Below are 23821 nucleotides of genomic sequence, written 5' to 3'. Positions count from 1 at the left end.
TACCACATTCAGTTTATGGATGTTGATGATTGAACCCAGGGCTCCACACATGCTAGACAATCACTCTACCAACTGAGCCACATCTGTAGTTCCTATTTCTTTTGTATTAAAAACTGTTTTAGCCAGGCGTGGTAGTGCATGACTGTAATCCCAGCACTTGGGAGGTGGGAGCAGCAGGACTGGAAGTTGAAGGTCATCCTGAGCTACATAGTAAGTGCGAGTCCAGCCTGGGCTACATAAGACCACGTCTCAAAAAAAAAAAAAAAAAAGAATCGGGGATATAACACAGTGAACACAGTGGTAAAACACTTGTTTAAGGATGTGTGAAGCCCTAGGCTTGGTCCTTGGCAGAGGGAGGGAGGGGTGGGGAATATATTATTTATTTTGGTTTCTGAAACAGGATCTTACATAGCCTCTACAACCTTATATGTAGCTGAAACTGGCCTTGAACTTGCGATCCTCTTGACTCTGCCTCCCCGGTACTAGGATCACAGGCCTGCACCACCATGCCTTGTTTCTAATGTTATAACAAACAAAATGGGGTGGGAAAAGTCATGCATCATTTTACTCTCATCTGTGAGATTCTACTGTAGGATTAATCCCCTCAAGAGGAGCAACTAGGTCAAAGAGCATTGCCAGACAATGACAGAGCTTCCTCCAAGAGGGTTTCATCAGTCCATCCTCCCCCAGCAGTGTTTGAGACCACCTCTCCCTCCTTTCCACGCCAAATATGTTTGCGGGAGACCAGGTATAGCCTGCCCAGAAAGGATGGCACTCTTCATGGAGGAGTTCATGGCAGAAAACCACAGATGATGCACCTGGGGATGGTCCATGACATCAGTTGGTAACAAGAGAACTCTCCCCAAAAGGGCCCAACCATAGTTGGCATTCTGTTTCCTCTTCCTTGCCCACAAAGAAGAGTAAGGGTCTGAGAGTTCAAAGATGGGGCCTTGAGCCCAGCTCTGCCAACTCAGCAGGACAGGTGGCCTTGGATATTGACTAACTCCAGGCATAGCTCTATGCACTTGTATACTTGTCTCTCACAGCCTAACACACTTAGCTCAGGGAGTTTAAGGAACCTAAGCCCAGTGAGCAGCAGAATGAGGATTTGAACCTGTTTAACACTGTATTTGACTCACTTGGAGCCTCTATTTGTCCCTGAGGTAAAGCAGTCTTTCTCTGTCAGCCTTTCCACCTCAGGAAGTGAGGTACTGGTTGACTGTTCAGTCAGGCAGCAACTAGCTGGGGGGGCAGGGCTGTGGAGCCCCCCACCCCCACCCCCGGTGTAGGAAGACTAACTCTCCAGTTTCTTCTAGGCAGGCCTCTGAGGAAGCATCGTGGCTTCCTGGCTGGTTTAGGGATTCAGTCTGGACTGTGAGCTCCCTGGTAGGCAGAGTCCAGGCTGTAACACATCCCTCTGTGCATGTCGCTGGATCTGATCACAGAGTAGTCCCAACCTGGATTTGCTGATGGGAATGAAGGAGAGGGCTGGGACAGAGGAGGGAGAGACTGAGGCAGGAAGGGGCAGAAGTGAAAAATCCCTGAGAGCTGCCTAGGCCTATGGCTGCCCGGGAGACCGATGCTACGAGCTGGAGCGCCCTCTAGTGGTCACCCTCGTACAGCCTGGCCAGGGGGAAGTGCTGATGCAGGTACAGGGGAGTCTACCCACTGCTCCCCACCATCATCTCTAAAGGTAGGAGCGCCCTCTACTATGCCAGAGGAGCCAGGCTGGGAACAGCAACAACCAGACTCCCAAAAAAGAACCAAAAACAAAGCCGGGCGTGGTGGCACATGCCTTTAATCCCAGCATTTGGGAGGCAGAGGCAGGTGGATCTCTGTGGGTTTGAGGCCAGCCTGGTCTCCATAGCAACGAAAGGAAAAAATGTGCAAGTCCCCATAGGTCCTTGACCTGGGACATCTTTTCATTTGCCTCAAGCAACTTCTAATATAATGAGCAGGCTAGCAAGATGGTCAGTGAGTAAAGGTGCTTGGTGGCAAATCTGTTGCCATGAATTCCACCCCAAGGACCCAATATGACGAGTTGCCCAGGTCAGAACCTGCTGTTCCCCTGCCTCAAGGTCATCAACTATCTTCATGGGCTGAACTGGGTGAACATGACAGAACCAGAGGTGATGTCAGCAATGAGATGCAGAGCCAACACTCTGAAGACCTCTGGAACATGCACTGAATTTCCACTGTGTGGAACTACACGCCTTGGCTGGTGGGGGGGTGGGGGGTAGAAAAGACAGGTAAGTGTACTTGCTACATACAGCAAGTCTGGTAGGTTGTAAAAACAGAAAAAGGCCAGCCTAGGCTACATAGCAAGTCCCTGTGAGACTGTCAAAAAAAAAAAAAAAAGAGAGAGAGAGAGAGAGAGAAAAGAAGAAATGCATGTTGGTACAGAACTCGGAGATGAAGGCAGGAGGATCAGATGTTCAAGTGTTCAAGGCCAGTGTTGGCTATATAGTAAGTTTGAGCCCAGCCTGAGCTGAATAAGATCCTGCCTCCAAAACAAAGGGTCTCATATTCCTGTAATCCTGGAAGGTGGAGGCAGAAAGATTAAGAGTTCAAAGATAAAATAGGGTCTATAGTGAAACCCTGATCAGAAAATAAAAAAGGCTGGGGATGTAGCTCAGTGGTAGGGCACTTGACCAACACATTCAAGGGCTGGGTTGAATCCCCAGTAAGGAGAGGGAGTGTACCGTGATGCCCAAGTATCTGAGGAGTCATTTCCATCGGGTGGGCAGGGTAGGCCAGGTCCGTTTGTGTAGACACCCTCACGGGGAGGGTACAGGATGGAAATAGAGCTTCAGGCAAAGCTTCAGCCTTGTATAAAAGCTGGGACAGCAGAGCTTAGTACAGTGAATGCATGATCCGTGGTGTGGTTGAAGCATGATGGTGAAAGAAAAGTGAGCCAAACTAGAAAGGAGCCGGGGTCTGTGCACAGCCAGGGCTTTGGATTTGCTGCTGAGGACCAAGGCCACCATTGAACAGCTTTGAGCATGGGGATGGCTTAAGCAGATTTGCACTGACTCATTCATTGGCTGGTTGATTGAGTCAGGATTTTACTGTATAGCCCTGGTTGGCCTGGAGTTTACTATGTAGACTAGGCCAGCCTTGAAATTCAGGACCAACTGCCCTATTCTGCTTCCCAACAGCTGGGATTAAAGGACTGAACCACCACACCTGGCCTGATTAGTCTTTTATTTTTTTAATATTTTATTTATTATTTTTATATGTATGAGTGTATTGCCTGCATGCATGTGAATGTAACTGTGTTGTGCAATGCTGCAAAGGTCAGAAGAGAGATTCAGATTCCCCTGGAACTGGAGTTAAGGATGATTCGTAGCCCCCATGTGGGTGCTGGGACTCGAACCCAGGTCCTCTGCAAGAGCGGTCAGTGCTCTTAACTGCTGAGCCATTTCTCCAGCCCCTGGTCTTTTATTTTTAAGACAAGGTCTCATGTACCCCAGGCTAGATTTGAACTTACTATGTAGCTGAAGATAACCTTGAACTCCAAATCTTCTTGCCACTGCCTTTCAAGTGGTAGATTCCAGGTGTGCCTCAACAATGCAAACCAGAATAGGTACTTTCACCTGCTATGTGGAGAATAGAGAGTAGAAAGAATGTGAGGATGGAAATGGAAAGACCAGTGAGGCACTGTGGTGACTGACCTCGGGTGGGCAAGAGTCAAATCTTGAAGGATTTTATTTTATTTTTAAGGAAGGAGTTTATCTTGGCTCACAGTTTGAGAGGATGCAGTCCATCATGGAGGGGAAGACAGCAGAAATGTGAATGTGAGACGGCTGGTCACACTGTATACTAGGTTAGGAAACAGATGAATGTTGGTACTCCCTAATGGGTTTTAAAGGTGGGGTAGGGGGCTGGGGAAATGGCTTAGTGGTTAAGAACACTGGCTACTATAGCAGAGGACCCAGGTTTGGTTCCCAGCAACCACATGTCAACTATCAACCACCCATAACTCCAGCTCCAGGGGATCCAATGCCTTCTTTTGGCCTCTGTGAGCATTGCACGATATGGGTGCACTTACATACATGTAGTTATGACAAGGTCCAACTTGTCAAGTAGCCAAGGCCTGCAAGGACTGTCTGAATGAAGGGAGCACAGAGCAGTCTAGGTGCTTTCCAGCCTACTTCCTGCCAGACTCAGCATCTCCCAGGTCACTAAAAGGAGAGAGGAACATCCCAAGATTCTGGCAGGAGGGAATCTAGGCCTCTAGGACTAGATCTTGGGTGTTCAGAACCTGAGGACCTCAGGGTCCCAAGGAGTTCTGGTTCTCATACAGCTCATTTTTGGTCTGTCTGCAATCCCTCTCCCTCTCCTTTCTCCTCTTCCCTCTCTCTCTCCTTCCCTCCCCCCACCCTCAGGCAGGTAGTTTACCCCAGGTTTATGAGGAGGAAATCTCCAGCAGACACTAATGGCCTGTGGATGAGCCTGAGGTAGCTACACAGGGACCCAGCTCTCTGCCTTCCACATTCCTCAATGGCTCTCAATGGGAGGCCAATTGTCTCTTTGGGACCTCTGGCAATTTCTGGAAATATTTTTAATTGTCATAGTAGGGAGGAAGTAGGTCTGGCATGGAGTGGGGCAGCTGGGCATCTGCCTGCACTGGACAGCCCCCACAACACAGAATGTCAACAATGTGACAACCCCAGGCAGTGCTGTCACAGCTGGGAAGAGCTGTCTTCCCTTGAGGTCTCTTTGTCAGTGCCTGCAGCCATTTCTCAGTGGGAGCTACACCTTCATGCATTTCCATCTTGAGGTAGGCAATGTTATCAGTGTTACTCTGCTCAGGGTCCCTGCAGGAGCTGGCAAAACCTGTGGCTTAGCTGGCCTCTAGTGAAAGCGTTTTTGCAGGCTGTGTCACTGTATACTGTTTCCAGTGATGTCTTCCTGGGAAGTGTAATGTGTGCAAGAGAGAAAGGAGAACTGCCCTAGCTGAAGCAGTGTGGGAGGGGACTCTGAGGCATTGCATGACACAGGTGCACTTACGCACACGTAGGCCATACACTCATATATGTAAAATAAAAATAAATAAAACATTTTAAAAAAGTAAAAGAAATGAGGGTGGGAGGGTTGGGGCAAGAATGGGCCAGGTGTGTAGGTAGCACAGCACCCTGTGGGTAAGGGTTTGGATTTGATTTCAACTCAACTAGGGAAAGCTGGGTGTGATGGTACATGGCTGTAACCTCAGTAGGAGGCTCAGGCAAGATCACTGTGAGCTGAAGCCATTCTGGTCTACATAGTGGTTCAAGGCCTAGTCTACATACTAAGAATCTGTCTCAAAAAAACCAAAAAACAAACACAGGGCTGGCACAATGGCTCAGCAAGTAAAGGCACTTGCTGCCAAGCATGATGCCCTGGGTTTGTTCCCAGGGACCCACATAGTGGAAGGAAAGAATGCCTGTAAATTGTCCTCTGACTTCCACACACATGTTGTGGCATAATCGAGCACATACGTACACACTAAATATATATTTTTAAAAACTAAACACATGCTCTTACTCAGACTCCTGTAAACTACCCTAATGAAATTCATTGAGTCTCACAAAAATAAATAAAAACATATGAAAGTAGGGGCTGGAGAGATGGCTCAGAGGTTAAGAGCACTGACTGTTCTTGCAGAGGACCTGGGTTCGATTCCCAGCACCCACATGGCGGCTACGAACTGTCCTTAACTCCAGTTCCAGGGGAATCCAAAGCCCTCTTCTGACCTCCGTGTTATTGTACGACATGGGTGCGCTCGCATACATGCAGACAATACACTCATATATATAAAATAAAAATAATAAATTGACAAAAAAAACACATGAAAGTAGAGGGGGGCTAGTTGGAAGAGGAGGGAGATCAGCAAGAATGAGCGACAAGAGAGGGAAAGGGAATGTGTGAATATCCTCAGACTACATTATGGCCAGGTGTGGTGACGCATGCCTTTAATCCCAGCACTAGGAAGGCAGTGTCAGATGGGTATTTGTGAGTTCAAGGACAGCCTGGACTCACAGCAAATTCTATGCCAGGGGCTACACAATGAGACCCAGTCTCAAAATCATAGACATTATGCACATATATGAAAATGAAATAATGAAATCCTTTATTATCTATAACTAATATATAGGAATAAAATTAAAAAAACAAAACAAAACAAAACTAGGAAACCATGGGGCTGGAGTGATGGCTCAGCAGTTAAGAGCACCAACTGCCTTGCAGAGGAGCCGGGTTCCATTCCTACATGTCAGCTAACAGTCCATTCACTCCAGTTCCAGGGGATCTGATGTCTTCTTCTGACCTCCTTGGGCATTGCACGACATGGGTGCACTTACACACATATAGGCAATACACTCATACACACATAAAAAAATAAAAATTAAAAAAACAAGGAAACTTTCCAAGATTCCATACAGTGGTATAGAACGGTCCAATTTTTTTTTTTTCTTTTGGCTTTTGGTCCTAGGGATGGAACTCAGGCATACTAAGCACATGTTACCACAGAACTATATCCTAGCTCCTGATTTAGACTTAGAATAGCAGGGAAAAAAACAAAAAATGAAAGATATTGAGATACCTAGGAATAAAATACCAGGATACTTGGAAAAGCACTTGCTTAGCATGTGTGGGGTCTTGGGCTCCATCCACAAAACAAAAAAAAGGGGGGGTGTGCTAGAGAGAAGGCTTAGTGGTTAAGAGCTCTTGCTGCTCTTGTAGAGGACCCTGGTTTGGTTCTTAGCACCCATACTAGGTGGCTGACAAGAAATGGAATGTAATTCTAAGTCCGGAGCTCCAGGAGCTCCAGTAACAAATAACTTGATTCTGATCCCATCTTCTTCCCTACAAATGGGGTGGTGTCATTTTTAATCTTTATCTAAGATGATTAAGAGAGATGGTGCTGGGACTAGAGAGATGGTTCAGCGGTTAAGAACACTGGCTGTTCTTGCAGAAGACCCGGATTTGAATTCCAGCACCCATATGGCAGCTAACAACTGTCTGTAACTCCAGTTCCAGGGATCCGACAACCTCTTCGGTCCTCTGTGGGCATTGCACAACATGGGTGCACTTACCTACATGCAGGCAATACACATGTATATATATTTTTATGTATACATAAAATAAAGATAATAAAAATAAATAAATAAATGAGAGATAGTGCATGTGCCTCTCATCATGTGTGCTCAAGAATGGGGCAAGCCAGGTGTGGTAGTGCATGTGTGTAATCCCAGCACTCAGAGCTGGAGAGATGGCTGAGAAACTAAGAGCACTTGCCGTTCAAGACCTGGGTTCCATTCTCAGCACTCACATAGCAGTTAACAGCTATCTGTAACTCCAGTTGCAGGGGATACAACACCCTCTTCTGGTCTCTGTGGGCACTGCACATATGTGGTGCATTTACATGTAGGCAAAATACTCATTAAAATAATTATAATTTTTAAAAATATGTATATATTTTTATGTGTATGCATTATTGCTTGCATGTAGGTAAGTGCACCCATGTTGTGCAATGACCTCGGAGGTCAGAAGAGGCTGTCGGATCCCCTGGGACTGGAGTTACGGATAGTCGTTAGCTGCTATGTGGGTGCTGGGATTCGAACCCGGGTCTTCTGCAAGAACAACCAGTGTTCTTAACTGCTGAGCCATCTCTCCAGCCCCCAATAATTATAATTTAAAAAAAATCTCAGCACTCAAGAGGCAGAGGCAGGAGGATTGCTACCAGGTCAAGGCTAGCCTAAACTACATAGGAGACATATCTCAAAAAACCAAAACAGCCGGGCTTAGTAGTGCATGCCTTTAGTCCCAGTACTTGGAAGGTAGAGGCAGGAAGATCTCTGTGACATTGAGGCCATTCTGATCTGCATAGTGAGTTCCAAGCCACATGGGCTACAGGGAGAATCTGTCTCAAAATGAAACATAAACAAAAACAAAAAAGACAAAGGGGTAAGTGTGAGGCTCCAGACGCTATCTTAATCCTTAAGTACCTGTGTTCTGTGGGGACACACACACTAGCTTTGCACAGTCAGCCCATCTGTTCTCAGACTTCACCCCTTCAACTCTAACTGTGGGCTGTCACCATCTTTTGCTGGAGGTTTTGCTATTTGAGTCTCATATAGCCGAGGCCAGCCTCAAACTCCCTAAGTAATAAAACCTGACTTTGAACTCCTGATCTTCCTCCATCTCTTTACTGCTGGGATTAGGCAGGCACCACCATGCCTGGGTCAGCAGTTTATAGATAAGCAAACAGTTCCTGGCAGGTTGAGAGACCAGACCAGCAGTCCACGTTGCAAAGCCATATCCCTGTTTTAGCACAGCCTGCTAGCTAGGAGTGGTAAATGACAGGGGAAAAAAAGTAAACTTTCTTTAAAAATTTCTTTTAAATTTTAGAATATTTTTATTTATTCCAAAGAGAAAAGAGGTAAACTTTGACACATAAATATTACCAAGAAATTTAGATGACATCAGTGGGTGTAATGGTACCCACCTGTAAACCCAACACTTAGGCGTTCAAGATAAGAGCCGGTCTCAAAAGGTTAAGAAAAAAAAATTCAGATGCAGCTGCTATAAATGAACTTTCATGGGAACACATCCACATTCATTCATTTATATCTTACCCAGCTGCTTTTGTTATAATGGCAGAGTTGAGTCATCACGAGAGCTGAAATAGTCAGAAAAGCCCCAAACATTTATTCTCCGGCCCTTGAGAGGAAAAGGGTACAGACCTCTGCTGGAAACCAGCTGTCCAGCAACACTGTTCTGTCCAAGGAAGCTGAGGGGTGAATGGCATCTGAGATGGTCTAGTGTCCACCCAGGCTCTGAGGGAGGGAAGAGCTTCAAACAGACCAGGAAGGATGCAGCAGGGTGGCTTCAACCCCCTCTTTTTAAATAACAGCTGAGGCCCAGAGACCAGAAGCAGTGGAGCTGAGGCCACCCAACATGTGGCAAACTGCCAGGCCTGGGTGCTGTTTCTGTCTTAGCTGGGGAGACCCAGACTAAAGCTTGGAGTCACAATGAACAGTCAGGCTGTGCCTTAGCCCCCAGTAGCCTCTTTTGTTCAGCCTCTGACTTCTCCAGGAGGAAAAGGGGAGGTGCTTGCTGACTGGCTTCCCTGCCTTTCCTGCTCCTACTTTTGGTACAGGGCCCACTTTGACTTTGGAACTAAGCCCTCTGTTTCCACAGTCACTCAGTAAGCCTGTTACCTGGGTACAGGATCCAGAAAGCAAAGGTTTTCTTTTTCCTCCTTCAAAGCACAAAAGCCACACCCAGTATCACAGCTTCCAAGGGCTCTGAAGCAACATTTGATCTGCTGCTGGAAGTTAGAGAAACTCCAGCTTTGCATGGATAAGGAGAGGAGCAGCTGGAGGGAGCCCTGGGATGCAGTGTGCTTCCCCTCCTCATCTCCATCCTGGCTTCCTACCTGCAGAGACCCAGCAGCACCCTGCCTGCTTCTTTCTGAGTGAAATCTAGAGGGCAGCCCTGGAGGATTCTGGAGGCTGCCTCTCTGTAGCCTGGGGAGATGCTAAAAATAGTTGCAAAAGCCGTGCATGGTGATTCACACCTGTAATCCCAGCCAGAGGCAGGAGGATCAAGACCAGCCTGGTCTATAAATCGAATTCCAGCTACATAGTGAGACTTTTTTTTTTTTTTTTTTGGTCTTTTTGAGACAGAGTCTCCTTGTAGCCCCAGCTGTCCTGGATTCACCATGGTGACCAGACTGGCCTCGAACTCACAGAGATCTGCCTGCCTCTACCTCCTGAGTGCTGGGACTAAAGGTGTGTGCCATCATGCCTGGCCATAGTGAGACATTTTTAAGGGAATGCAGGGAGCTGGTACCCACAAGATTCCCATGAAACTCACCCCTCTCCCCTTGCTGGATCCTAGTCTCTGCACAGCTGATCTGAATGCCCTTTGTACCATCTTAAACCACCCCTTCCAGAGGATGTCCTCAGATACCTGCTGGATCCTCCCCTCCCTCTTGCCTGGACATTCCCTTTCCCTTCTGGCTCTGAAAAGAAGCCAGTTGTCACCCTCCAACCTCCAACCTCCCCCTTTCCCCTGCCCTGACTCCAGGCCTGTCCCTGCTGTCCCCTTTCCAACTTGTAGGGGGAAACATGCTTGCTCCCACTTTAGGGTCCCCTCTATCAGGAAACTGAATGTCCCTTTATCCATGCACATTACCTCATTGTCATAAAGCCTCCTAAAGGGACAGATGATGCTGTCAGGAGGTCAGCGATTGAAATGTCCTTGGCACTTCTAACACATGCTCAGAACTTAGACTGATGTCTCCTAACACTGGCACACCTTGGAAGTGTTTTCAGTATAAATGATACCAAGTGCCCCACAGCCTCTGGGGAAAGTTCCAGAACTTATCAGCTCTATACTCTAACCCCTTTTTTGCAGCAAAGCCCTTCCCATGGCTGCAGCCCCCAGCTTCCTCATGTTTCAGATGACACTTACTGGCCTTACATCTTGTTTATTGTCTTCTCGCCTACCTGGTGAGTAAAGCTGTCCTTAACTATGTCCTTTCCTTGTGACATCTAGATGAGCACAGAACAGGTGTTACTGTTGCTGGGCATGACACAGATCAGAGGGCTCCCCCCTCTACCCAGCGCCCTGGGGTATACCTTAAGCACTGTCAAATACTGTTGGGAATGGAAGCACTGCATTGAGTTTCTTTAAGTCGGTATCATGAGCACCCTATAGTATTTTCTGTGAATGAGCCCAACCTCTGGGAGCAGGTTGCTTGGGCCTGTGAATGGCAGCTAACTGACCCTTATTCCAGGTGACCCAGAGTGGACAACTGCCCACTGAGAAGCCCCTTTCCTGGCAGCTGACTGCACTGACAGCTTAGTAGTTTTGGATACTTTCCAATTGCTTTGGGAACGAACACTCTAGTTGCAAGGACCATTGCAACAGAAGCCGTTCCGGCTCCAGAAAGGCCTGCTCCAATCATAACCACCCCAGGCAACTGCTCATCCCAGGAAAGTCAAGCCTCAGTGAGCTTTCCATGACCCTGTAGTGATTCCTGGGATGGGAGGGGAAGCATCGCAGTAGCTAGCAAGAAGCCAGTGATCGGTGCCATGCACTGTCTGCGCTTCAAATGTGGCTCACTGGGTACAGTGCCAGCATGCACAAGGCCCATAGTTCAATCCCTGGCAATGCATAGAACTGGATACGGCAACTGCAGCCTGTAATCCCAGCACTCTGGAGGTGGAGACAGGAGGATCCAAAGTTCAATGGGCACCCACGGTGGTGCATGCCTTTAAATCCAACACTCTAGAGACAGAGGCAGGCAGATCTCTGTGAGATTGAGGCCAGCTTGGACTACATAGTGAGTCCCAGGCCAGCTGGGGCTACAGGAAAACCTGGTCTCAAAAAAGTTAAAAAATTAATAAATAAAAATAAAAATTTTTTAAAGAAAAAGATAATGCTGTTAGGGTGAAAAAAGGAAGAACAGATGCAGGATTGAGATGCAAAGTAGGTATTCCTGGAAAGGGCAGCAAATAGCATGTAAACAGCTCAAAACAGGAAGTACATGGCTTCTCAGAATGGAAAGACCAGTGTGGCTGGAGCAGAGAGAAGGGAGGAGAGCAGGGGGAAGCTGCAGAAATCCTGAGCCCACAGCATGGGGGGAGAACTATGCTTTTTTTCCATGACACACCCAGCCCCCACTTCACAGTCCCTGGTCTCACTAGATGGTCACTGCCCAGTTATTTCTTTCTCTCTATACACAGACCTCAGGGAACCATTTATTATTTATTATTTTCTTTTAGGGGGGAGACTGATTATCATAATAGGCTGGTCTTGAAATCACCGAGGATGATTTGGAACTTCTGATTTCCCTCCCTTTACCTCCCAAGTGCTAGGATTACAGGCATATGCCACCACTCCTGGCTTCTTGGTGCTGAAAATCAAACCCAGACCAACTACTTTTTGGTCTTTTTTTGAGACGGTCTCCCTGTAGCCCCACCTGGCCTAGAACTCACTATGTAGACCAGGCTGGCCTTGAACTCACAGAGATCCACCTGCCTCTGCCTCCCAAGTGTTGGGATTAAAGACATGTGCCAACAAGCCCGGTTAACTTCTGAATCCTTTATTCTTAACTTCCTGCACAAAGCAAGATACTGATTATCCCTAAGAGCCATGGGACCCTATCTGTCCAGTCTACCCATGTTGGTGAACAGCACTGCCTAGCCATGGAGATGCTTAAGTGAAAGCCCAGGTATCACCCTAGGCAGATTGACTTTGATTTCCCTCCTCCCAGAAATCCAGGAAAACACCTGTTTCAGCTTTTTGAGTCATTGTGAATCTGACACGGTTGCCACCAAAGTCCAAATGGTTGAGATCAGAGAATGCCACCCCAGTGGACGAATCCTCTGAGTTGGGGGGCAATTGGAAGACAATGAGGGCAGGTTGAGGCTCTCTATGAACACCCACCCTCCACTAACCTAAAGATGGAAGTCCCTCTGAATTTTCATATTAACAATTCAGTGTTGCTTAGTATATTGACACAGCCCTGTAATCCTATCACTCAGGATAGAGGATCATGAGTTCTAGATCATTCTCAGTTACATATCTAACTCCAGGCTAATCTGGGCTTCATAACACCCTGTCTCAAAAAACAAAACAGGCAGGTGAAATGCTCATCAGGTAAAGGTGCTACCTACACACAGACATACATACATACACACACACACATACACACACACACACCAATAAACAGTGACTGTAGCAGGGTGTGGTAGCACACACCTATAATCCCAGCACAGAGGCAGAGGCAGGAGAATTGCTACAAGTTTGAGGCCATCCTGGTCTACATAACAAGTTTCAGAGCAGCTGGTGCTATATAATGAGACCTTGTCTGAAACAAAAAATGAAAACCACAGCCAAAAATCAGAAAGGAGAAATACATTTTAAAATAAGATCCTTCAAACAGAACTTGGTTGTTATGAATGTCCTTTCCACAGATTTTTTTTTTCCAGAGTTGGGGGATCAACTCCAAGGCCTTATAATATTGCTAGACAAAGCTGTCTACCACTGACCTACAGCCCAAGCCCTTGCTTTTTGGAGACAGGGTCTCACTATGTAGCTTAGGCTGGCCTCAAGCTCTACAGCTTCTGTCTCCCAAGCTCTGGGATGACAGGCAGGTGACACCACACCTGGGTCCAGGAATCTTACCATCCATGGAAGATCAAGCAGGAGATGAGGTTGACACCATGCCCAGATAGCCTATCTCCTTCTCATTTCCGGGCTGCTGTGAGACTTGTTCCATGGGAGACTTTGTATAAAAAAAAAGCCTCTATTCACCTTACATCTCCCCTCATCTTCTCAAGTCTTGCCATTCCTCCTTCAAAAGCTGAAAACACTTGTTCTTGTAGCTCAGGATGCTGTCACTCATATAACCGTTCTTGGAGTAGGTAATTAAGTGTGGGGTTTCGCCTGTTCCTCTGCTTCATGTCAATTTAATGTTTAACCCACCAAGGAACCTAGAAGGGGAGGGAAGCCATTTTTGCTCACCTACTCCACCTCAGCTGCTCTCTGACTTCCCCCATCCTACCTTCCCCTGCTTAAAATACTGACAATTCCTTCTGTTTTCAACTGTGCAGGCTGAAAAGCAAAACTAAAACTAAAACAGTCACTTCCCACTGTGCTTAAAATAACATCTCTATCCTGGCCTACAAGCCACGCTGACCTGGCTTGTTTGTGATCCCCAGTCTATCTCCACAACTCTTTCCTTCACTCCTCTGGCTACATGGCGATCTCTTCTCCTGGCTACTGCTCACCAACCTCCATGTTCCCTCCTCTACCTGCTATCTCCTTGTTCCGTTACGTGTTTATCGCCAGTCTTCTCTCTCTCAAACACAAACTGCTTGAGATCAGGCACCTCCTCTGACTCATTCCTGACTATGACCCCTCAAATGGAGGCATATTACAAGCCCCCATTTATGTACCATTGGACAAATGAAAGAATACACTGATCTTTCATACGCCAGGCTGCCGGGCCCTGTTCCAAGTACTTTACCTGTGTCATCTGATTGAATCTTGCAGAAAGAAACTGTTGCTTATATGTAGCCTGGCCAGGGCCACACAGCTAGAAGGCTTGGATTCACACCAGCCTGCCCCTCCAAGACCACATGAGCAGTTACAGTGGGGAGCTGATTTCCATAGTGAACCCTCACATTGCATGCATGAATGAATGAGTAGGCAGATTATAAACACCTGCACTGCACAGCATGCTGCAATGACCAACACTCCTAGCTCTAAGCAGCTCCATGCTATCTTGTGGGGTCTGCTTTTGGCATGGGGAAAGGTGGGACACCCACTGAAGCAGCACTGTGCTGTTCCTGGTTATCTGCTCTGCCCAGTGCTCCCAGCACCACCAGCCCAGACTCAGGGGGTGGGGAGAGGCAGAGTTGGGGGAGACCCCAGGGACCATCATATCCTGGTAGCTGTGGTCTCTCTCCAGGGTGCCTCTGCTATCTTGTAAGAACCATGTCTCTGGCTGGCTGCCATTTGCCTGCCAGCCCTAGCAGCTTAGCTCATCAATCATCTGGCTGTGCTCTGCCAGGCTGGGTCTCAGAGAAAGACAAGTGTGCTGAGGATGGAATGGGCCTTGAGCTCTGGACGGAATCGAACCCACCGTGAGAGAAGCAGGGGAGGCCCAGAAAGACTGCAGGCCTGCGGTATACATGGCTCCATCTCAGCTGAGGAGGGCCCACTATGGGGAGGGAGGCAAGGGCAGGATTTCTATTCCAAGGCAGAGAAGGAGAAAATAGCTGGGGGCAGAAGTAGGTGGAAGAGGGTTGTTTTCCCAGTGCAACGGAAATTCATTCTCCTCGGGTGCTGTGCCAGCTCCCTGCAGCCCCAGGGAGCAAGCTGACAGCCCAGGAAAGCAAGCAGGTTTTGGCGCCTGATTTATGGCAGGCTTAGCTGCTCCTAATGCTGGGCTGGCTTCCTGCACCCCAACACTTCCTGGCAGGGAGTATGAGAAGAGGCTGAGCATCTTCACCCCCACTTGTCTTGCTAGCTTCCATTCCAACCCCTAGCGAGCAGAATCTGTGCTGTCTTCCCTGGAGAGGTTCTGCTGAAAGTCGTGATATCTGAACCAGGTTCCTTAGAGATTTTCTAGTTCAGGGAGGCAAATCAGAAGTGTTTGGTTTTTCTTTTGTTTTGCTTTTTAATCCTCCCAGTTTAAAAAAAGTTAATTGCCAATATTTAAACTGAAATAGATTACACTTAAAAATTGAATTTCTGGGGCTGAAGAGATGGCTCAGCAGTTAAGTACACTGGCTGTTCTTGCAGAAGACCCGGGATTGAATCCCAGCACCCACCTGGCAGCTAACAACTGTAACTCCAGTTCCAGGGGATCCGACAGCCTCTTCTATCCTCCGCGGGCACTGCATGACACGGGTGCACTTATCTACATGCAAGCAATACACGCATACACATAAAATAAAAATAAAAAAATAAAATAAAATAAAATTGAATTTCTGATTTTTCTTAAAAACTCCTTCAGTGGGTAAAGTGCTTCTATGCAAGTGTGGGGACCTGAGGTTGGATCTCCAGCATCCATGTAAAAGTAAGTCATAGCCATAGCTATGTTAACCCTGAGGGGCTGGGCGGGGCGGGGGTGGGGGGTTTACACAGAAACAGGTGGTTCCCTGGCCAGTCAATCTATCCAAATGGGCAAGCTCCAAATTCACGGAGAAATACTGTCTCAAAAAAGTGATGTGGAGCCAGACATGGTGGTACATGCACCTTTAATCCCAGCTCTGGGAAAGCAGAGGTAGGTGGAGCTCTTCCAGTTGGAGGCTAACTTGGCCTATATATTGAGTTGCAGTCCAACCAGGGTTACATAGTGAAACCCTGTCTCAAAGATATGGCAACTTTGGTCCTCCTGGCACTCTTCTGAGACTAAGGCTGCTCAGGAACCTCCTGCTCACTTTCCCTTTGGATTACTCACCTGGCCCCTAGGGGCTTTGAATTTTCTACCCCTCCCCATTCCAATTCCCCTACTGAGAAATGACAGCTAAGATCAAAGATGAGCAAGGATCTGAACTGGGACCCACGACAGCCTTGAAGCTGAAAGCCTCCTGGTTTACAGCTGTGTGACTTTGTTCAAAAGATTCTCCTCTAAGCAGATTTCTCATCAGAATCTGGTGAAGAACAAATACTTCCTTTCCCATCGAACACTTAGTACCATTCTTTGCATGTCTATAAGTAAGAAATTTTTTAAAAAATTATTTTTATTTGGGGCCTGGAGAGATGGCTCAGTGGTTAAGAGCACTGGCTGCTCTTGCAGAGGACCCAAGTTCAAATCCCAGCACCCACATGGTGGCTAACAACCATCCATGACTCCAGTCCCAGGGGATCCAACACCCTCTTCTGACCTCCGTGGGCATTGCATGACACAGATGCACTTACATGAAGCAAGCAATACTCTCATACATACATATAAATAAATAAATAAATAAATAAAATAAAAATAAAAATTATTTTTATTTTATGTGCATAAGTGTATTGCCTGCATGTATGTACTACACCCATGTCATGCAGTGCCTGAGGAAGCCAGAAGAGGGCATCCAATCACCTGTAACTGGAGCTACAGACAGTTGTTAGCCACCTAGTGGGCATTGGGAACAGAACCCAGGTCCTCTGTAGGAGCAGCCAGTGCTTATTATCTGCTGAGCCATCTCTCCAGCTCTTTTTTTGTTTTTTTGAGATGGTATCACTATCTAGTCCTGACTGACCTGAAACTTGCTATGTAGACCAACCTGACCTTGAATTCAGAGATCTGTCTGCCTCTGCCTCCTGAGTCCTGGTATTAAAGGCGAGTGGGGCATTTTCTTAATTGTTAATTAATAAAGGAGGTCCTAGCTCACTGTGGGTATTGCCAATTCCTGGATGGTGGGCCTGGGCTATATAAGAAAGGTAGCTAAGCAAGCCAAGGGAAGCTAATAAAGTGTTCCTCCATGGTTTCTGCTTCCCTCAAAGATGAACTGTATGTAAATTGTAAGACGAAATAAACCATTTCCTCCTCAAGTTGCTTTTGGTCATGATGTTTATCACAAGAAAGCAAACTAGGACAGAGTCTAACCTCCATCTTACCAGTTATGTACTCATTCAAAGAGGTTAAGCACACCTGACACAAGAAACTCTTAACAAGTAAACAATTCTTGGACCTACAAGATGTTGAACTCTGGGATCTACATGGAGAGAATGGACTTCCACAAGTTGTCCCCTTCCACATGCATGACATGACATGGCAAACCCAAGCCCACACACATGCACACAAAATAAATAAAATGTAAAAATAAAATGAAAAAGAAACTCTAGATTTTGAACAGGTAATGTTCATGGTAATATAAATGTTCCAATACATATTCACACACATACACCCAAAACTCAGTGGCTTAAAATACTGTGGAGCTAGATATAATGGCTCACACCTGTGATTCTAGATGCTCAGCAGGCTGCGGTAAGGACTTCTGTAAGTTAGAGGCCAGCCGGGGCAGCAGACTGAGTTCCAGGCCAGCCTGAGATACAGTGTAAAACCATGTATCCAAACAACGCAAAACCCCCAAGCAGACAACAGTGTGAGCAGGGCATGGTGGTTTATGCCTATGACCTCAGCATGTGGTGATGCACGTGTATAATCCCAGCTCTTGAGAGGCCGATGCAGGAGACTTGTCATGAGTAAAACCTCATCTCATAAAACCCAAAACAAAAAGTGGTTTTCACCTGGGTTCCTGGGGTATCATTTGAACATCTCACAAAACTAAACTTCCTTCCCATTTAGCTATCACTCACACAGTTGACATATGAGACCAATTGTCAGACTCTGGTCCTCAGTAGCTCCCAGGGCCGCCCTTCATGGCCTGGGGTCTGGGAGACAGTATGCCAAGCCAAACACCTCAAAGAACCAGAAGTGGTTGCATGCCCTGCTATGACTCAGCCTTGAAAGCCACGTGTCATTATTTCCATGGTTCTTTGTTGGTCTCACTGACAGTAAAGCTGCTCAGATCCAGCAGGAAGGGCCATCAACCCCAGTGCTAGAATTGTTTTGTTTGTTTTTAATCTTTCTTCATTCATTGTGTATATGTGGGTGTGCATGTGTGCCACATCGCATGTGTGGAGGTCGCAGATGATTTTCTGGAGTCGTTCTCTCCTTCCACCATGTGGGACCTGGGGATCAAACTCAGGTTTTCAGACTTCATAGCAAATGCCTTTTCCCACTGAGCTATATGACTGCTCCACCCCTAGCTCTTGAATTCTGGCACTAGGTTTTAAAACTACCCCAACATAGCCAGGTACAGTGGTGCATGCCTTTAATCCCAGCACTCAGGAGGCAGAGGCAGGTGGATCTAAGGGCCAGCCTGGTGAACACACTGAGTTCTAGTAGCCAGAGCTACACAGTGAGACTGTCTCAAAACAACTACCTCAACACAAATGTAAACAAAAAAATTAAGTTTCCCTTGTACCTCATGCCTCTAAGGCCCAATAACACTGTCTAGCAGCAATCACAGCCTATTTCTCATATATCTTCCCAGAAAGAAAGGAGAGAGAGAGAGAGAGAGAGAGAGAGAGAGAGAGAGAGAGAGAGAGAGAGGAGAGAGAGAGAAGCATGAGAGTCAAACACAAGAATCCCTATTATCTACTTTGGTTATTCAAATACTATCCCATCCAACTAGAAACCAAATAGATTGACAGAATGGATTCAGTTAGATTTGCTGTCTAGCTCTTGTTACTTGCTCTCTGAAGCGTAATGCAAGATTCCAGTAATGTAGTACCTCTTGCTTTCTAGATCTATCTGAATCCAGACACCAAATAGATTTTAATAGCAAACACGTGTGCAAGCACACATGCATGCAGGTGTGGTATATCATGCTAAGGCAGGGACATCTCAACTTTGAGATGTGGGGTGCTTTCAACGTGAGGTACATAGAAATTTCTAGGTGAGCCTGGGGTTCATAGAGACCCTCTTTCCCAAAAAGGAAGGGAAGGAGGAGGGAAGAAGGAACAAAGGAAGACTCCAAACCAAAAGCAAACATTAAAAAAAAACACACCCAAATACATACCAAGTGAGTATATAAGACATACTGTTCTGGGGCTGGAGAGATGGCTCAGTGGTTAAGAACACTGATTGTTCTTGCAGAAGACCCGGGTTTGAATTCCAGCACCCACATGGCAGCTAACAACTGTTGGTAACTCCAGTCCCAGAGGATCTGACAGCCTCTTCTGACTTCCATGGGCATTGCATGACACGGGTGCACTTACCTACAGGTAGGCAATACATGCATACACATAAAATAAAAAAATTAAATAAAAAAGACATACAATTCTAAATCTTGCACTTTTTCACTTAATTTACCTTGACCTGGGGATGTAGATCAGGTGGTTGATGCTTGTCTAGAATGCACAAAGCCCTGGGTTCCATCCTCAGCACCACACATGCCTATAATCACAACACTGCTGAGACAGAAGCAGGAAGATCAGAAGTTCAAGGTCATCCTTGGCTCCATAATGAATTGGAGGCCAGCCTGAGTACATAAGACCCTGTCTCAAAAAAATCCAAGAAACAGAAAAACAAAGGGCTGGAGAGATGGTTCAGTGGTTAAAAGCACTGGCTGCTCTTGCAGAGGACTCGGGTTCAGTTCCCAGCACCCACATGGTGGCTAATGCCAGTTCCTGGGGACCTGATATCCTCTTCTGGCCTCTGAGGAAACTGCATGACATCAGTGCACTTACACGCATGTAGGCAAAACACTCTCACACATAAAATAAAAACAAATTTTAAAAAATTTTAATAACTTGTTTCAAAGATCTGTCTGTTTCAATATTATATATAGATGGGCCCCATAAGAGCACAGAACATACCATTGTTCAAATGAACTGTTATTTGTTTAATCAAATCACTTCCCATTGGTCAGTTGGTTGTAGCCCTATTTCTGCTAATCAGAATTCACAGTGGAGCAAATATTCTTCAGAAGTTTCTATGTATGTGTGCAAGATTATCTGTGGGATAAAGTCCTAGAAGCAGAGTGCTGTATCAAAGGGTGGGTTCCTGCTGCCGTCCAGGCTGCACGTTGCAGAGCAGGCAGGACTCATACCTCTCATGTTCTCATCGCCATCTTTTGCCCCTGCTTGCTGTCACCTGTGGGATCCTGCCTGATCCAGGGCAGCAGATGACAGCTGCTGCCTAGTTACTCATCACAGTCACAACAGAGACTTGTGGGCTCGAGGGCAATGAGGGGACCTAGGAAGGGAGAATGGAAGAACATGGGGACCTGGGGGCATCTCACTCACTTAATTGCCTCTTGACTTTTAGCAACTGCTGTATCTGTTTCTCTTGGACCAGGAATCAGTTTCAGGGATGATTCAGTCTGTTCCCACTCCCTTTAGAGAAGAGTTTCCTTCTTAGATTTATTGTATTTCTTTTTTATTTATACATACAGAGGGGGGTGGTCTATGCATGTGTTAGGGAGTACTGTCAGATGCCAGAAGTGGGCATTGAATCCCCTGGAGCTAGAATTGCAAGAGGCTGTGAGCCACCTGATGTTGGTGCTGGGAACAAATTCCAGTCCTCTGAAGGTGCAGCAAATGCTCTTACCATCTCTCCAGCCCAAGAGCCTGCTTCTTGCAGCTGCCCCACTGTTCCCAAAATACACAAAAATACATAGTTTTTGTTGAGATAGGGTATCCTGTAGCCCAGTCTGGCCTCCAACTAGCTATGTAGCTGAGGATAACCTTGAACTTTCGATCCTCCTACCCCTAACTCCCAAGTGCTAGAATTATAGATTACAGGCATGTGTCACTGTTGCCAAAATGCCTTTCTGTGATGGGTGTGTGTGTGTGTGTGTGTGTGTGTGTGTGTGTGTGTAAACAATGCTCACCGCCTCCTCTTAAGGTCCCAGACAAACTCTGGAGAACTACAGAGTTTACTGGGCTTCCTTACAGAGCATGGGTGAAGGGTTACTTGCAGGTGTATGGGTGCTCCCTGCTAAGGTTGGACCAGAAAGTCTTCACCCAGCATGGATGATGGCTTTCCCATAGCCACATAGATGGAGACCCTTCTCCCAGCTTATATATTTAGCCCTTCATGGAGGCAAAGTGCATTTAGGGCTAAATTGCCCACAGCAGGTTGAGAGGAGTGACTGGATATTCAGGTGAGGGTCCCATGATCCTCCCACTCCTCCTTCAACGAGGGGAGGTTAAGAGTCAACAGGCCCAGCTATGATGATCTTTTGCAAGTGCACACAGTTGAGTGCCTGAAGATGGCAGTTATTTAGATGGAGGACAGTCCTGTATGACAGCTACCACACCCAGTTTTGTGTGGTGCTGGGGATTGAACCTGGGCTTTCTGCATGCCCGGAAAACACTCTACAACCTGAGCTACACTCCTCAACCCCCCACCCCAGGGTCTGAATCTCCTCATCCACAAAGTAGGAAGAATATTGTCTGCCACCTTGATAGGAGGAATCATCTGCAAAGAGCCTGCATTGCTCCTTTAAGCACTGTATTAGTATTAGGGTTTTTTTTTAAATCCTTAAAACTTCCCTCAGAGAGATAGGAGCTATTATTGTCTGTGTAATGCAGACGAGGAAACAAGCTGGGAAAGATAAGGTGACCTTTCTGAGGTCATGGAGCTGCAGAGATGGAATTCAAACTGGGTCAGTCTGACTCTAGCTTATTTCTGTTCTGTTGTATGGCTCATCCAAATTGTATTGGGCGGGTAGGCCAAGGCCTCATCAGGGCTGCCTAGGCTCCATGTTGACGAGGGGACATTTGGTGCTTTGGCCTACTTATCCCCATTCCTCTCACCCCGAGCCCATCCTTGAAACTGGGACGCCCACAACGCCAACAGCTGGTTCCACAGGCTAAACAAAAAGGGGTGAAATAGTGTTCTGGGAAGGAAAGGGGAGAAGAGAGATGTGTTAGTTGCCACCGTTGTTTCTGTGACAAATATCTGATTTTAAAAAAAAGATTTTTTAAAGGGGAAAAGTTGGTGTGATGGTGTAAGCCTATAATTCCAACACTTGTGAGATGGAGGTGGGCAGATTGCCATGAGTTCAAGGCCAGCCTGGGATAAATATTAAGATGACCCAGTCTAAAACAAAAAGGAGGGAGGGAGATGGCTCCACAGGTAAAGATATTTATTGCCAAGTCTGATAGAGGACATGAGTTTGATCCCTAAGAGCCATATGGTGGAAGGAAAGAACTGACTTCTGCAAAGTTGTCATCTGACCTCCACGGGTACCCTGGCACACTCACGCCCACATATACACACACACACACACACACATAAAAATAATAAATAAATAAATAATCATATTAACAAAAGCAGCAGGTTTGATGGTGGTGTATCCCTGTAATCCCAGGATATTCCTCCTGCATTCCAGGCTTCCTCACGCACGAGGGCACAAGGAAACCATCATCATAAAGGTAGGCACTTTGGGGTCAGACAAGCCTGGCTTCTACTTCTGCTTGGGCCATTTATTGACTTTCAGCTGGGTCTGGTTGTACAGGTTTGCAATCTTGCTAAACTGGAGGCTGAGGCAGGAGACTCACAAATTCAAAGCCAGCCTGGAAAACTTAGCAAGATTCTGTCTCAAAATGAAAAGTTAACAAAAAAAAAAAAAAGGTAGAGCCGGGTGCAGTGGCTCATGCCTTTAGTCCCGGCACTTGGGAGGCAGAGGCAGGCAGATCTTTGTGAGTTCAAGGTCAGCCTGGTCTACAAAGCGAGTTCCAGGCTAGCTGGGGCTACAGGGAGACCTTGTCTCAAAAATACAAAAAAAAAAGTAAAATTATAAAAAGGTGGGATGGGGATATAGTTCGGTGGTAGTGCACTTACCTAGCACATTTGAGGCCCTAGGTTCAATCCCCAGTACCTGATGGTTGGCTGACCTTCCCCTACAAACTTCATGGCAGCCAGGTCCTCTTAGAAGCCCCAGCTTGGCCTCTTCCATCCAAATTGTCACCTCCCACTGCTTCTTTTGTCTGCCTGGAAGTTCATCCTCTACTCTTGTTTCCGTCGGAGTCCCCACACAATTCAACTCTGGGATCCCTTCCTTAAGGAGGTTTCTGTGGCATCCTGCTGTCCTCAAACCCATAGTTTCTTTCTCTGAACTCACGTCTAGTAGAGTGCTGATCAGATGCTACTGAAATTTTGTTTTGTTTTGTTTTGTTTTTTGAGACTGGGTCTCATGTAGCACAGCTAAAGATGACGTTGAACTTCTGATCCCAACCCCTGACCTTTGGAGTGCTGGGGTTATAGGAGTGCATACCACACCTGCTTTACATGGGACTGAGGATTGGACCCAGGGCTTTGTATATGCTGGACAAGCACTAAGGGGAGCTTACTGTGGAGCCCTGACTGGCCTGGAACTCACCATATAGAACAGAATTTGTGGTGATCCTCCAGCCTCTGCTTCCAGAGTGCTAGGGTTATAGGCATGTGCCAGAACTCCCAGCTAGAGAGGGTCTCAGGTAGCCCAGGCTGACCTCCAAATTCCTGATGCAGCCAAAATGGGCCTTGATCTCCTTATCCTCCTGCCTTTACCTCTGGAATAACAAAGATTACTGGCAGGTGCCACACAGCTTTTATCACATTTTATTTAAGCGTGTGTGTGTGTGTGTGTGTGTGTGTGTGTGTGTGTGTCTACATTTACCACAGCACCTGTATGGAGGTCAGAGGACAAATTTGCAAGTTAGTTATCTCCTTCCATATGGGTCCCTGGGCTTGAACTGGGGTCATTGGATTTGGTGACAACCAAAATCTTTACTCTCTAAGCCTGCCAGGTAGGTTTTGTTTTCACTT

The 23821-nt window shown here is 46.7% G+C and overlaps 1 protein-coding gene across 1 annotated transcript in view; it reads right to left on the bottom strand.

Annotated features, from left to right (window-relative positions):
- Fabp6 (fatty acid binding protein 6) overlaps window positions 1-13884 on the bottom strand; it is a 30537-nt gene extending 16653 nt beyond the window's left edge. Inside the window, exon 1 of the mRNA XM_008821662.1 lies at window positions 13183-13884. The gene's annotated coding sequence lies outside the window, so the exon portion shown is untranslated. The remainder of the gene's footprint in view (window positions 1-13182) is intronic.
- Between the last annotated feature and the right edge of the window lie 9937 nt (window positions 13885-23821).

Source organism: Nannospalax galili, unplaced genomic scaffold (genome assembly GCF_000622305.1).
Source record: "Nannospalax galili isolate Female #2095 unplaced genomic scaffold, S.galili_v1.0 scaffold667, whole genome shotgun sequence".
In the NCBI taxonomy this organism is placed as follows: Eukaryota; Metazoa; Chordata; class Mammalia; order Rodentia; family Spalacidae; genus Nannospalax; species Nannospalax galili.
Note: the sequence above shows the minus strand (reverse complement) of the source record. Positions and strands in the feature narration are given on the sequence as shown.